The following is a 13148-nucleotide window of genomic DNA, read 5'->3' as shown; positions in this document are numbered from 1 at the left end:
TTTTTCTTTTTCTTCTTATCCTCAGGACTCCGTTTCCCAGAAGCCCCGCCCGGCAGTAGACCTGCCGAACTCACGATGCAATAGCCAGGGAAGCAGAAAAGCTACGACGAGTATCCAGGTGGTCTCCATTACGAGCATTATACCTATTTTATACACCATTCCGCAGCCTACCCCTAGAGGGGGACATGTTAAATAGTCCGACCCATTGCTTATCGCACTATTTGTATCATTCGGCATTCATTGCAGTATTTTTTGAATAAACAATGCATCGCTTTTTGCCTATCATCGCATTCCTTTTTTATACATATGTTCACTTATGACATGTTGCATCCGTACGCTTTGGTACGGCCAAATACACCAGGGGCTTAAGTTCCCCAAATTATGGTGTGATAAGTCCGAACACTTTCACAAGTGCGGCACCCCGAACTTATAGCATTATATGCATCGGCTCCGAATCATGTCTTGGGTCAATAGTTGGGTTTGCCCGGCTCCCATGTTTTGGTACCTTACATTCCGTTATATTGGCTAAGGTAGCGCTGGGAGAACCACTGCAATTGTGCCCCAGTTGAGCTGGGTGAGCACCTCAGTGGAGAAAGCTAAAACTGACCGTCATGATGGGGCAAGAGCCGGTCGCTGTTCGAGAGGTTTTTTTTCGAGTCCCTAAAGACTTATGCCGCTTAGAGCGAGGAACCGGCTTTGTCCGGCCCAGGCGTGGATAGCGCCCCGAATTCGGCCTTCCGAACACTAGGGGCTTCGCCGAAATTTAAAATTATAGAATTCTATGGCTAAGTGAGAGTGTTCAAGCATTATAAGTCCGGTTGCCTCGTTCATTGTGTTGAGCGCCTCCCTAGATGGACCCAAAAATGGGAACAAGAGCGCTCAAGTTTATCCCGAACACCCCAGCACTCGTGGCATGGGGGCCGAAGCCAACGACTTGCCATCTCTCAAATTTGATAAACAATCGCAAAGAAGGTAATATTTTAAATTAACAAGTGTTGCTTAGCGCATATGAACAAAGTTTTCAGCGCACAGGATAACAAAATGCGAGTCTACTAAAAAATTACATCTTTGGAGCACTCACACGCAATAATGCGGGCACCCTTCAGGACACCCTTATAATACATCTCGGGCGTATGATACTCCTTGCCCGGCGGTGGCGCGTCCGTCACAAGCTTCTCGGCGTCCATCTTGCCCCAGTGCACCTTAGCGCGGGCAAGGGCCCGACGGGCACCTTCAATGCAGGCAGAGTGCTTGATGACGTCAACCCACGGACAGGCGTCCACCAGTCGCCGCACCAGACTGAAGTAGCTCCCAGGCATGGCTTCTTTGGGCCACAGCCGAACTATAAGGCCCTTCATGGCCTGTTCGGCCACCTTGTGGAGCTCGACCACCTGCTTCAGCTGGTCGCTCAGGGGCACCGGATGTCCGGCCTCAGAACACCTTTTCTGTCGAGCTCCCCTCCTCGGCTCTGTAGAATGCGGCAGCATCGGACACGCTACAGGGCAGATCTGCGAACGCTCCTGGAGAGCTCCGAATTCGGGTAAGTAACAAGTAATTCACTTTTACATGCTTGCTTTGCATGAAAAATGCCTTACCCGCAGCTATCTTCTTTACTGCCTCAATTTCCTGGAGGGCCTTCTGAGCTTCGGCCTTAGCGGCTTTGGCACTCTCAAGAGCCGACGCGAGCTCGGACTCTCGAGTCTTCGAGTCACGCTCCAAACTCTCGTGTTTTTCCACGAGAGCCTGGAGCTCTTGCCGCACCTCCGCCACCCGCGCCTCCTGCTTCTCTCGCTCGGTGCGTTCCATGGCCGCATTGCGTTCGGCCGCGGACACCGCCTCCTTCAGGGTCGCTACCTCGTTTGCAGCCCCTGGAGTACCCACATTATTCCTGTCATTTTTCTTTATGCAACCAAATCCTTTTCTATAAGGCACAACTTTAATAAGGTGTTACTCACCTTCCTTGTCCTCGAGCTACTTCTTGGCACGGCCGAGCTCGATCTCGGACCGCTCGAGGCTCTGCTTCAAGGAATTGACCTCCGCAGTCAGTGCGGCAGAGGTCAGCAGCGCAGCCTGCATTCCCATATTGACATATTTGTGTTAGACTCCTGCGTATATCTTTTTAGATCCTCAGTTCGGCTTTTCTTTCCGAACACCGAACTGAGCATCAGGGGCTACTTTCTATGCGGTACTATTTTACATATCTTAAAACCCTTACCTCAAAGCCTGTTAGAAGGCTGGTGCAGGCTTCGCTCAGCCCGCTCTTGGCGGACCGAACTTTCTAAATCACTACACTCATAACAGTGCGGTGCTCCTCGTCGATGGAGGCGCCGTTGAGCGCCTCCAGCAAATTATCCGGTGCCTCCGGTTGGACGGAGGTCACCGGCGTCACAGTCTTGCCCTTCTTACGAAGGGGCCAACCGCCGGACTCCGGAACCACTAAAGGTTCCAGTGCGGAGTCCGGTCCAAAGTCCAGGAGGTTGCCCTACGGCACCTCCGGGGCCTCCTCCTCCTGGCGGGTCCCCTTTTGGGACCCTACCTCGGCGTCGTCTGCATCACGGGGGGAGGAGGCGGTCGGAAGTGAAGCACTATTCACATCTGACGAACCCAAGGACCCGCTCGACGAAGCGGGGAGATCGTCCTTGGGCGGACTACAGGGTTGTACGCGGCGTTAGAAGACACTATGCGACAAAAAGAAAAATTATGAGTTATTCAGGAGTCCGGACACTTACGGTCTCGCCAGGGGTTTGGCCCTCGAGGGCCACTCCTCGTCGCCATCATCGGCGTTGGTGGAACAGTCCGGGGGAAGGGTCCTTCCTTTCTTGGACCCTTCGGCCTCCCCTGTTGGGGAAGCCTCCCTCTTCTTCTCTCCCCCCACTAGGGGAGAGGCCTCTTTCTTCTCCTCCTCATCTTCGTGGGAGGAGTCCGCCTCGGTGTCGTCGGACGATGAGTCCGATAACACCTGGCGCCGGGAACTCCTCCGGGTTCCCATGGCCTTCTTCTTGGCCTTCTTCTCCGGCACCACATAAGGCGCCGGGACCAGCAGCCCTGTCAAACGGGCATCCGCTGGGTCTTCTGGAAGGGGAGCCGGACAGTTAACCTGTCGGGACGTCTTCTGCCAGGCCTGTTAAAGGTAATGGGAGTTTAGATCCCACATAGAGTCAAACTATGGAAAGCAAGTGTCCCGTAAAGGATAATATAGCTTACCTCGCCAGCCGGACGCTGCGAGCTGAACCCGCGATCTTCAGTAGCGGATGCGGGCGCCTCGACGCCCTTGAACAGCACCCTCCAGGCCTCTTCGTACGTAGTGTCGAAGAGCCTGCTCAAGGTCTGGTGCTATGCCGGATCGAACTCCCACAGGTTGAAATCCCGCTGTTGGCACGGGAGAATCCGGCGGATGAGCATGACCTGGACCACGTTGACAAGCTTGAGCTTCTTGCTCACCAGGGTTTGGAGACAGGATTGGAGTCCGGTCAGCTCCTCCGAATCGCCCCACAACAGGCCCTTCTCTTTCCAGGAGGTGAGCCGCGTGGGGATGCCAGATCTGAATTCGGGGGCCGCTGCCCATTCAGGGTCACGCGGCTCGGTGATGTAGAACCACCCCGATTGCCACCCTTTGATGGTTTCCACGAAGGCGCCCTCGAGCCAGGTGACGTTGGGCATCTTGCCCACCATGGCGCCTACGCACTCCGCTTGGCTGCCGCCCACTACCTTCGGCTTGACGTTGAAGGTCTTTAGCCATAAGCCGAAATGGGGCTGAATGCAGAGGAAACCCTCACACACGATGATAAACGCCGAGATGTTGAGGATAAAATTTGGGGCCAGATCATGGAAATCCAGGCCATAGTAGAACATGAGCCCCCGGACAAAGGGGTGGAGTGGGAAGCCCAGTCCGTGGAGGAAATGGGGAAGGAACACTACCCTCTCATGGGACCCGGGGGTGGGGATGAGCTGCCCCTCGTCTGGGAGCCGGTGCGCGATATCGCTGGACAAGTATCGGCTTTGCGCAACTTTTTGATGTGCCCCTCTGTGACGGAGGAGGCCATCCACTTGCCTCCCGCTCCAGACATGGTTGGAGAAGGTCGAGGTGAGATGCGGACTTGGGCGCTGAAGCTCGGGTGCGCGGAGATGGATAAGCAAAGGAGGAAGAAGGCGTAGGTGAAAAGGTGGATCCTTATCCCCTTATATATGGGCGGACGAAACTATGCGTCCCCACCAGCCCGGTAAAACTCGCTTATCTCCCAAGCGCCACAATCAATGGCGCGGTTGGGTTACCCACGTCCGTATTGATGAGAATCCTGGAATAAGGGGACACGATCTCTGCTTTGACAAGACGTGCCAAGGAAACCGCTTCGCTAAACGCGCTGAGGTGGGACAATAAAAACGATTCGAGTAAAGGCTTGGCCGTGGTGTGACGTCATGCCATGAAATACGTCAGCATATTGAACTTGTGTAAATATTATTCTCTCTACGGTGGTATGTGGAATTTATTTTGCAGAGCGGACACTATCCTGGTGTTCAAAATCTTCTATGAGTTATTCGGAGGAGGAACCCGCCTTGCAATGCCGAAGACAATATGCGCGCCAGACTCGTCGTCATTGAAGCCTGGTTTAGGGGCTACTGAGGGAGTCCTGGACTAGGGGGTGTCCGTATAGCCGAACTATCATCATTGGCCGGACTCCAAGACTATGAAGATACAAGATTGATGACTTCGTCCCGTGTCCGGATGGGACTTTCCTTGGCGTGGAAGGCAAGCTTGGCAATACGGATATGTAGATCTCCTACCATTGTAACCGACTCTATGTAACCCTAGCCCTCTCCAGTGTCTATATAAACCGGAGGGTTTTAGTTCGTAGGACAAACAACAATCATACCATAGGCTAGCTTCTAGGGTTTAGCCTCCTTGATCTCGTGGTAGATCTACTCTTGTACTACCCATATCATCAATATCAATCAAGCAGGAGTAGGGTTTTACCTCCATCGAGAGGGCCCGAACCTGGGTAAAAATATCATGTCCCTTGTCTCCTGTTACCATCCGCCTAGACGCACAGTTCGGGACCCCCTACCCGAGATCCGCCGGTTTTGACACCGACACCGCCTTTCTCAGATGATGCTTTCTCTTTTAGTTTACGCCTTCTGAGTAGTTTAGCCCTAGTGATAATGTTGCCAATACTGACATTACCCTCTCCTTGAGAACCAACTGGTCCCTGAGGGGGTCCTGGCCCTGGGGTACCTAACATAAGGGAACCCGACCTCGACCACGTATGGGCCCACTAGGCCTAAGGAATGTCAGGAAACCCTAAAGAGGCGAAGTCGACATGCATGCTCTCAAAGCTGGAGGGCGGCGGCAGGATCAATCTCATCTATCCCCTGTGTAAAACGTAGGTCTCTCCCGTCTATATAAAGGGAGGTCCAAGTCCTTGTTCAGGCATCCAATCTTATTTCTAACTCTCGGTAGACATCCCATACGCCATTGTAATCCTCTGCACGAGGTATCCCCTCATCATGAATAACAAGAAGAAGCAGGACATAGGGTATTATTCTTCGGAGGCCTGAACCTGAGTAAACCGTGTGTGCAGACTCCGTTCTAGTACTTCCAATCTCGTCATGAACCCTTCTGAGGGATCTGACAGCATTTTGCTCCATAAGTTGGCGCACCAGGCACGGGCGACGTCAATAGGAGACTGAACCCGGTGCGGAGAAAGAAAGAGGCCGGTGATCTCTTGCCAGGCCATTGCCTCATGTTCAACTCTTTTGAGCTGGTCGCTGGCAGATCGGGGCGATTCCTCGACATCTCACCTTCACACCTCATCAACCGCATGTACGATAAGCAAGGGTAGGCCTAAGGGGTATACGATCGCCTCGATCATCTTGCATGGAGATGCATCGTGCGTCCCCCATGGGGTTACGAGCCCACCCGCAAGACCTCCCTGAACATGATATTCACGATAGTGGATATGCGCTGAAACCAGAAGCTCGCACCATGCACAATCTACACGATGAAAAACACAACCAATGAATGGCTTGCGTGGTCCCAGGAAACAACGGCCTTCGACATTGGGAATCACCCCAAAGATGTCGTAAAACCGGGCAAGCACGCCCTGGTACTAGATACAATCATGGGAGGTTGCCGCCTGTGACGCGTCCTGATAGACGAAGGCAGCGGCCTCAATATTATCTTCACCAACACCCTGGAAAAGATGAGGATCTCGCTATCCGGTCTATGGACGTCGGACGTGGGATTTCATGGGGTGGTGTCGGGCTGCCCAGTCCACCCCTGGGGCGGATCAAGCTTGAGGTCATCTTCGGAGACAAACATAACTACTAAAGCAAGGCCGTCTAGTTTGATGTCACTCCTTTTCAGAGCGGCTACCATGGGATCCTGGGAAGGCCCACATATGTGAAATTTATGGTGGTCCCGTCCTACGCCTGCCTACAACTGAAGATGCCTGGCCTAAACGGCACAATCATAGTATAAGGGAGCTCGGAGAAGGCCTACAAAGCCGAAGTGGCTAATGTGAAGGTTGGCGAGGCCGCCTTGGCCTCTGCCGAGCTCTCTAAAATAAGGAAATGAATAGGGCCATCAAAGGCCGAGCTCCCATAGAAGTTGAGGCTAGGGCCTATATTCCAGTCGGCTAAGCAGATCAGGTGCACCTAGAAGATCCTAGCAAGATGGTAATGAAGGAAATATGCCCTAGAGGCAATAATGAAGTTGTTATTTTATATTTCCTTGTTCATGATAAATGTTTATTATTCATTCTAGAATTGTATTAACCGAAAACTTGATACATGTGTGAATACATAGACAAAACAACGTGTCCCTAGTATGCCTCTACTAGACTAGCTTATTGATCAAAGATGGTTAAGTTTCCTAGCCGTGGACATGAGTTGTCATTTGATAACGGGATCACATCATTAGTGGAATGTTGTGATGGACAAGATCCATCCATTAGCTTAGCATAATGATCATTCAGTTTTTTTGATATTGCTTTCTTTGTGTCAAATATATATTCCTCCGACTATGAGATTATGCAACTCCCGAACACCGGAGGAATGCCTTGTGTGCTATCAAACGTCACAACGTAACTGGGTGATTATAAAGATGCTCTACAGGTATCTCCGGAGGTGTTTGTTTGGTTGGCATAGATCGAGATTAGGATTTGTCACTTCAATTATCGGAGAGGTATCTATGGGCCCTCTCGGTAATGCACATCATATGAAGCCTTGCAAGCAATGTAACTAATGAGTTAGTTGCAGGATGATGCACTATGGAATGAGTAAAGAGACTTGTCGGTAACGAGATTGAACTAGGTATGAAGATACCGACGATCAAATCTCGGGCAAGTAGCATACCGATGACAAAGGGAATACCTATGTTGACATTGCAGTTCGACCGATAAAGATCTTCGTAGAATATGTGGGAACCAATATGAGCATCCAGGTTCCGCTATTGGTTATTGACCGGAGAGGCGTCTTTGTCATGTCTACATAGTTCTCGAACCCGTAGGGTCCGCACGCTTAACGTTCGATGACGATAGGTATTATATGAGTTATGTGTTTTGGTGACCGAAGGTTGTTCGGAGCCTCGAATGAGATCACGGACATGACGAGGAGTCTCAAAATAGTCGAGAGGTAAAGATTGATATATTGGAAGGTTATGTTCAGACACCAGAATGGTTTCGGGAAGGTTCGAATATTTTTCGGAGTACCAGGAGGTTACCAGAACCCCCGTGGGAATTATTGGGCCTACATGGGCCATAGGAGAGAGGGGAAGCAGCCCACAAGGGGTGGCCACGCCCCCCTCCCATGGGGAGTCTGAATTGGACTAGGAGAGGGGGCGAGCCCCCCTTTCCTTCTCCTCTTCCCTCTCCCTTCCCCCTTTTTCCCCTCCGGAAGAAGGAAAAATAGGGGGCGAATCCTACTAGGAATGGAGTCCTAGTAGGACTCCCCCCATGGCGCGCGCCCCTTGTGGCCGGCCTCCTCCCCTCCTCCTTTATATATGGGGGGGGCACTGTCGGTGTCAAAACCGAAGGATCTCTGGTAGGGGGTCCTGAACTGTGCGTCTAAGGCTAATGGTAACAGGAGGCGGGGGACACAATGTTTACCCAGGTTCGGGCCCTCTCTATGGAGGTAATACCCTACTTCCTGCTTGATTGATCTTGATGAATATGAGTATTACAAGAGTTGATCTACCACGAGATCATGATGGCTAAAACCCTAGAAGTCTACCCTGTATGATTATGATTAGCTCTACGGACTAAACCCTCGGGTTTATATAGACACCGGAGGGGAGTAGGGTTATACAAATTCGGTTATAGAGAAAGGAATCTACATATCCGAATCGCCAAGCCTTCCATCCACGACAAGGAGAGTCCCAACCAGACACGGGAAGAAGTCTTCTGTCTTGTATCTTCATAGCCCAACAGTCCGGCCCATGTCAATAGACCGGACGTCCGAGGACCCCTTAATCCAGGACTCCCTCAGCAGCCCCCGAACCAGGCTTCAATGACGAGGTATCCGACGCGCAGATTGTCTTCGACATTGCAAGGCGGGTTCCTTCTCCGATTAATTCAAAGTACTTGACTCAAAGGGCAGTATCCGACTTTTCATTTAATGTCGCGCTCATCGGCTTCCGCACCTTCATGATTTCAGCTTCCACGTGTCGAGCAAATATGAGAGGTCGGGGCATTTTTGCACATACCACCCTGACCATGTAAGAAAGTTGTCTATTTAAAGAGATGGGGATCTTCAGATCTAGTCCACACCAAGCGAGGAATCCTCAGAGCTTGCCAGAAGAAACCACTCCAACATGGCTAGCGCCCCCATCTCTTCCTCCCGCCCCCACAGCCCCAAAAAAGGCGATTGGGAAAAGTGTTCTGTATCCCACAATTAGCTAGTGAAGCTGCAGACACAGGGGTTTCTTCCCCCCGTAGATCTAGTCCCCGTTCGAGCCAGATTGGCTTCCTTCGATGGTGGGGCGCAGGCGGAGAATTTCCCCAACCCATCTAGTTGGGAACGAGTATGCTTTGTTCCCTACTTATTGAGAGGCGTCGGATTTCAAATCCATCCGTTCCTCCGAGAGCTTCTAGAGTATTATGGCCTCCAACTACACAATTTCACTCCTCCCTCCATCCTGCACATTGTGGGTTACGTTGCTCTTTGTGAGCTATTCCTGGGTTGCGAGGCCCATTTTGACTTATGGAAGAAACTATTCTGCCTCGTCCCTCGTAATCAAGAGGGATCAATATTTCAAGTGGGCGGCGCCGAGGTATGGCGCATCGTCGGGATCGGATACCTGTCCGGCACGCCGAAGAAGGCATTCGAAGAGTGGCCTTACAAATGGTTCAATATTGAGGGCGTCTCCCTTCCCGACCCATTCCGAATGGGTCTTCCCGAATTTTCAAGTGCTCTGTTGAAGAAACGCCATAGCTGGCGCCCTCGGAGCCTCGGGAAGGAAGATAGCACGGAAGTCTGTCAATTGATGAGCAAGATAAAGACGCTCGCCTGGTCGAGATTGTCAATAGTCGAGGTTATGGCGACATCCATAGTACGGGGGTCCAGCCGCTCCAGTACAAAGGGCATCCCATGTGGCACTATAACGGAGACGATGACGCCACCCGCTACGGTCGAAAGGGTCCGGACACCCCCGCCGCTTTGGCCAAAATACTGGCCGGACTATACAAAAGGGAGAAAGAGGAGTTCATCCACATTAAGCGTCGAGATGGATTTTCCATGTACAATCCTCCTAGCTGGGTGAGTTCCAATCCCATTACTCTACTCAATTTACTCCCTGAGTCACTTTCCATGAACATTAATCCGTCCATTTATAACAGGAATGGCGAAAGATCACCAAGGGGCTCCACAGGCCCGCACCACAGCCAGAGGACCACAACCGGGACTTTGACCCTGGATTCAAAGAGGATCCAGATATATTTGTGGAGCTTGAGGATGGAGTGTTTTACTAGGCAAGCCATGACGACACGGAAGTGGCCATCACCATTGACTATCTCGGTCTTCTCCCTGCCTCACATGTAAGTAATCAGGAGGCGTGTCCTTCGAAAGAACTTCCTCATTTTGCCTCACCCACTGCACTATCTCGTGCTCCAAAGGGGAGGCGATCGGCGCGCCATGCTGCACCTGAGGCAACTCTCAAGAGAACAACGCTTGTTCCGGGCAGGCCTTCGAAGAGGAAGGCAAATAAAAACACGGCCGAGCCTTCATCAAAGAGGTATGGTTTTTTAAATATGCTCCTTGGCTGTTACATTGAATTGTGACACTATCCGTTGTGTCTTATCAGGAAAAGCATTCGCTGGACTATGTCTGGGATCCTGCCGGTCATGCCTCTACCAGCCAGATTCCAGACCCTGTCTCAAGGACCAAGGCAGACGCGAGAGTGACACCGGATTGTCCTTCTGCAAAGGGTTCGGATGATGTATCCGTCACAAAACTCTGAAGTGGAAAGCGCCATGAATCATCAGCGCTGGCAGGCCGCTCTTCGCGACCCCGATTTTTTAGAAGAGGCATTCAAAGCCTTCAGCTCGGGTGATGCGTACATCCGAGCTGCTCGAGATGGGCTTACCAGAGCCACAGACCAGTATTTGAAAGATATGCGGGTAAGTACACATTTGTACAAATCTGATAAGCATATACCAGCAGCCTCCGAGACTTGAAACAGTTGGTACGACTGATTTAAGGATCATTGTACGACCATGTGCTCACAGAGAAGAATAGCCTGTTGTCTCAAGAACAAGTGTCAGACCCAGCTAGCTTCTGCTACCGCGGAACTGGAAAAATCCAAGAAGGCAGTGTCTGGTAATGTTCCCCTCTATCGAGAAAACATAATCATATACCAGGATTATTAATACAGGTGCATATCTTATGGCAGAGTCGTCAGATCATCCGGGAGAGGCACCGGAAGTCGCACAAGCGGGAGGTCCAGAAGCCCAAAGGCAACTGGCCGCGGGCGAACGTATACTGACATGGGTCAGGGAGGAGAAGAACAAACTCCAGGATTCCTGGAACTAAAAGATGTTCGCGCCCAGCTGGCTGACTCCGTGAAGGAAAATAAGAGGCTACGAGGCGGCATATTTAGTATGTGTTCGAACTTACCTTCACGTAGTTCGGCGAGGAAAGGAACTGATAGAGTCATGTCTGTAGGTATGCTGATCGGCCGTCCCGAAGAGTAGATGTCCGGATCTTCGGGCGATCTGCTACAAGAGCTGTCGCAAATGCACGAGAGAGCTCGACAGGTGATATGGAGGAGCTTGTACAGCTATTCAAGGGAGCGCGGCGGTGCTTCTGAGTATGGAAGATATCGGCCTGCTGGGAAGGTGCGCGAGAGGCCTAGGCCATGGTGAAAACATGGTATACCAAGCTTGACCCGAATCACATGGCCCGTGTCAGACCTTTAGAGTCAGATGGAAAAGAAATTCCTGTTAGTTTGGTATATGACCAGGTACAAGTAGCCGCCAAGTATTCCCAACAGGATTGTAGGATAGATAGCCTGTTGGATGGCATAGAGGAAGAAGTTTTTGAGTCCAAGTGACTATGTACTTCAATTGAAAAATTTGTCCCTAGCCGAATTGTAAAACGATTGTCATGGCGGACCTTTTCGCTTCAACCTCTGGACCCAAAGGTGCAGAGTGTTTTCAAATACCCGCTCGATAATATATACCGGGGTATGCGTGGAAACCAGACGTAGGGTTCATAGTTGCTTGAATAGACAAGTATCCGGCTAGCTATGTTATATTACATTTTTGATCGTAAGAAACATCTTCCAGAGAGAATAGTTCTGTTAAGGGTTCCTTTCCCTGGGTTAGCATGCATTAACGTGCATGTCTGAACTATGATTGAAAAATCATAGCATGCGCAACATCTGGGGGTTCATAGTGTAACGAGTAAAAAACATCTTTAGTCCGCCGACCGAATATTCCCTTAAGAATGCTAGCTTTCAGCTTCACCCGGTCTGAGGTACACATTCGGATGACCCGGCAGTAACAATCGCAGAGGTGCTCCCTTTATGCTCTAGCTGAACTAACGGGAACGTAGGGCATAAGCACAGGAGCCAGACAACCCAGCTTGGCCAAAACTTAAGTCATATCGATGCATATAATGGCGAAGAAAAGGTACATACGCAGAAAAGACACATATGTGGTGAGCTTGATGCTCGGAAAATAATAATAATAAGCTTTTGTACAAGAAGACCCCAAGTATAATTGACGTACATATTTGAGAATGTGTGCGTCATAGGTGTACGGTTTAGCCGCACGAGAGCTTTAAGGCTTAAAAAAGGGGTGAAAAAAGAGGAAAATAAATAATGGAAACAAAAGGGAAAAAGGAGACGAACGAAGAGTCCGGCGCTAGGCATAGAATCTTTGGAGTCTGGCCGCGTTCCATGGGTTCGACTCTAGGCGATTGTCTGATGCATCACGCAGGCGGTACGCTCCTCCGGTGAGGACTTCGTCAATGATGAAGGGACCCTCCCAGTTGGGCTTGAGTTTGTACTTTTTCTTCTCCGGCAAGCGTAGAACAAGTTTGCCAACATTATAAGTCTTGGCCTGTACTTCTCTACTTTGATATCTGCGGGCCTGTTGTTGATAAAATGCGGAATAGGCTTTTGTGATGTTGCGCTCTTCCTCCAGGGCATCTAAGCTGTCCTGCCTATCAAACTCGGCCTCTCTCTCTCTTCATACATGCGCACTCGAGGTGAGTCATGAATAATGTCGCAGGGTAACACAACCTCTGCGTCGTACAACATGAAGAAAGGTGTATATCTGGTAGAGCGATTGGGCGTGGTCCGCACCCCCCGGAGTACGGAGTCGGGATCCTGGACCCAGTGCTTGTCTGATTCTTTCAAAGACCGCACTAGTCTGGGTTTAATGCCGCTCATAATAAGACCATTGGCTTGTTCGACTTGACCGTTGGTTTGTGGGTGATAGACGGAGGTGTAATCGAGCTTAATGCTCAGATTAGCACACCAGGTTTTCACCTCATCGGCTAGGAAATTGGAGCCGTTATCGGTGATGATGTTGTGTGGAACACCATAACGGTGCACAACACTGGATATGAAGTCTATCATTGGTCCGGCTTTGGCCATTTTAACTAGTTTGGCCTCTATCCACTTAGTGAATTTATCCACCATGACCAACAGA

This window comes from Triticum aestivum, chromosome 6B (assembly GCF_018294505.1).
Source record: "Triticum aestivum cultivar Chinese Spring chromosome 6B, IWGSC CS RefSeq v2.1, whole genome shotgun sequence".
Taxonomy (NCBI): domain Eukaryota; kingdom Viridiplantae; phylum Streptophyta; class Magnoliopsida; order Poales; family Poaceae; genus Triticum; species Triticum aestivum.
This window is presented reverse-complemented; position numbering follows the sequence as displayed.